General features: G+C 37.4%; 1 long non-coding RNA gene across 5 annotated transcripts in view; it reads left to right on the forward strand.

Moving 5' to 3' along the window:
* The first annotated feature begins 2,178 nt into the window (after positions 1-2,178).
* Positions 2,179-3,204, forward strand: part of LOC106515926 (uncharacterized) — a 56,383-nt gene continuing 55,357 nt past the window's right edge. For all 5 annotated transcript variants that reach the window (XR_001310052.1, XR_001310054.1, XR_001310053.1 and 2 more), the window contains exons 1-2: positions 2,179-2,341; positions 2,435-2,470. This is a non-coding gene — a long non-coding RNA (uncharacterized LOC106515926). The remainder of the gene's footprint in view (positions 2,342-2,434; positions 2,471-3,204) is intronic.

Genomic DNA, 3,204 nt, shown 5'->3' on the forward strand with positions numbered 1-3,204 from the left:
ATTTAGAGTCGCATCTATTCACTCATTTTATCATTTTCATATAATCCTAGGAGAACGTTGTTTAGTTGTTTGAGGTGTTTTATATCTACCAAACATGCTCATCCATGAGTCCCACATAGTGGTGTCAACACCTGAATGCTCTTTCATCTTTTTATTCAGGGTCTGGGGAGAGGGAGGTCTGGGCCTCCCTTCTGAAGCTGCTGCCCCCGCGACCCAACCCCGGATAGGCGGAAGAAAATGGATGGATGGATGGATGGATGGATGGATGGATGGATGGATGGATGGATGGAACCCTAACTAAGTATTGAGTGCTGTACATGTTTTCATGGTCATACAATTGGTTGACCATTTCTAAAAATCCTTTTTTTAAATGTATTTTCTTGGATTGGTCTTAAGTAATATTCTATTTTATGAGATTCATTAGTTGTGAGTTATAACCATCAAAATTAAAAGAAATAAACATTTGAAATAAATCAGTCTGGGTGTAATGAATGAATATAAATATACAAGTTTCACTTTCAAGTGGATTTATTTAAATAAATCAACCTTTTCATGATATTCCAACCTGTATACATATTTTAGGAAATAGGGACAAACAAATGTGCATGTTCCTGACAGGCCAACATGCGATGTGACAGAAGTGAAACACATTCAGAAAGGATTCACGTGTTTATTTAAACGCTTCAAATCAAGCAATTTACTGGCAGCTCCAATTATTATTTACTGAACTGCAGCAAAGAGGAGTCACAGGTGTTATCAGCGGGAGGAGAGAGTTTATGAAGGAACAGAGACGCCATTTGTGAAAATGTGTCAGAAGAAGATATTATCAGAATTTCTCCCAGGCTAGCTTATTGCTAATTTCCTGCAGGACCTGTGAGATGACCTGGAAGCTGTTTCTAAAATGAATAAAGCTGAACCTGCAAGAATACAATTTTTTTTGCAGTTGCACAAACACAAAACACAGATTAGCTCGACGCTTATTGATCATTTTCATGTTTGTTGTTGGATCCATAAAAAGAAAATATTTAAACTAATGCCCTAGAATACTTCTGTGTATATGTATACAGCAGATGCAACAAACTACATTTTATGAACAACAAAGTGCACCAAACATGATGTGTGTTGCTTATGTGACAGGTTATCAGTTTGATTGCGATCATGTCTTCATTCTTGTCATGATTTCAGTGAATATCCTCCATTTGTAGACCACACAGATTTTAAACCCCACCAACCGTCTTATGATGATGCTAAACTGTCAGTGTCAGAATTTATGCCCCTCGGTGTCATTTGCAAAGAAACAAATGAAAAAGTCACCTCAACGACAAGATTAACTTTGATTAATGTCAAGGTTTAAAAGCCCCTCTGCAGACCGTGGTCACTTTGTGTGACACCACAAAGAACCTGAAGTGACTTTAATCATTTCACCTGCTGCAGGCCAAACCTTCATATTTGCAGAGCTTTCTGAGAGTTCGGCACAACAGCATGTAGTATAATAGAAGTGCATGCTCTCGTGGTCCTTGTTAGATGAAGAATAGTMCCCTCCTCACAGAGGCCTTTTGTCATCTTTTTGTCTGCAGAAGAGTGGTATGATGTGACCTTTAATGGCTGGCAGGCCAGAAGAGAACACARGACTTATAAGAAATGGCAGGTCCGCAGCTGACCTTTAATAAACCCTCATATTGCATTAAGACCCTTTGATCACTTGGATTATCCACTGCTGTCTGGGACCTCGCCRGATCATTTTGACCCGTTAGCTCATGCTGAGGTGCTAAAGAAAGGAAAATTATATACATCATAAAGTGTGCAAACTTTAGACTTAAAGCTTAATCCAGACTTTACTTTGAGTCTTGATGTACAAAACTGCTAAATAGCATCATTTTAAATATTACACCAACAATTATCAAAATAGACAAAGACACAAATTCTGGTCGTTACATTTCGCCTTTTATGTAAATAAGCACCTCTAGAGAATAAATTTGGTTCAGTTTAACATATTTTTAAGGCATTCTGTTTAATGTGTGTTGTGGTTTTGTTGTGTCAGTCTTGGTTTTTGCTGTCCCTGCTCACCTGGTCCTCGTTTGGTAATCATCACACTTGCACCACTTCTGTAATTGTCTCTAATCTCTGTCACGCCCATGATTTTGTTCATCTGTGTACAACACTCTGGAYGTATTTGGTTTTAGTTGGTTTGCTTTGGTGCACTGGTCCAGTCCACACTCATCACTCACACATCAGTAGGTGGCGGTAATGCACATTATCGGTGTTTGCCAACTGCCAAAACTAAACCAAGAAGAAGAAGTTCAAACATCTCAACAAGATTCTCATGCTGAGCTACTAGATGGTAAGAATGTCTACAATAAGACATCGAAATGCAGAAAAAGAATTTGCAGCTTGACTAAAGATTTTGCCAAAACTTGTGTTTCTTGTTTATCAGTGATGAGGATAAAATGAGATGGAGGCTGTAAAACTGGTAAGAATGGCTTTTAAAAATGTCTTTTCATGGCACAAAGTGATTGTGAGCATGTATGAATTAGGCTTCTACATCATTGTTTCCAAATGGTTTTATTTGTTTCTTCTATCCAGGCATCAGAAACACTTTTTAAAATCCTTGTCCACTTGTTAGCTTCAGCTGCAGTTTTTTAAAAGTTCTTCCTGTTCGCATCACTTTTGTTCTTGAGTTTAATTAAAGCTAAGACAATAAAGTCCTGATTTCTCTGTCATGCGGCCTTTGTTGCTTMAAGTTCTGCATTCTGGGTGATTTGTGAATGCACACTTTATGATTTATATGCGTAACATAGTCCTATTTGTGCAGTTGGAACTGTGTACATTTGAAAACTGATGATGCATTTGTGAATCTTGTGGTTTGCATACAAATCTYGTTGTTCGGGTTTGTGAATACGTTTGAGACTAATTTATCTCCGTAGATGTGAGACTGTCTGCATGCTCTTAGAGACTTTTAGCTTACTTGGTGAAAAGGAATTTAGCGTGCTTTTTTCTGTGTGTTTTACAGCAGAAGAGTGGAAAAACTCCTGTCATTATCTTATTTAGGTCACTGAATTGTTTAAACTTATTTTTTTTTCAAGGACAACTTATTGCTTTACCTGGGAAACAAAARCTTTGTATTTAATATTTGCAAAAAGCAAGATAAACAACTGCATTTCATATTGTTGCTTTCCTTTTGAGTCTTTTTGCATTGTGTATGTT

This window comes from Austrofundulus limnaeus, unplaced genomic scaffold (genome assembly GCF_001266775.1).
Source record: "Austrofundulus limnaeus strain Quisiro unplaced genomic scaffold, Austrofundulus_limnaeus-1.0 Scaffold33, whole genome shotgun sequence".
NCBI classification, from domain to species: Eukaryota; Metazoa; Chordata; class Actinopteri; order Cyprinodontiformes; family Rivulidae; genus Austrofundulus; species Austrofundulus limnaeus.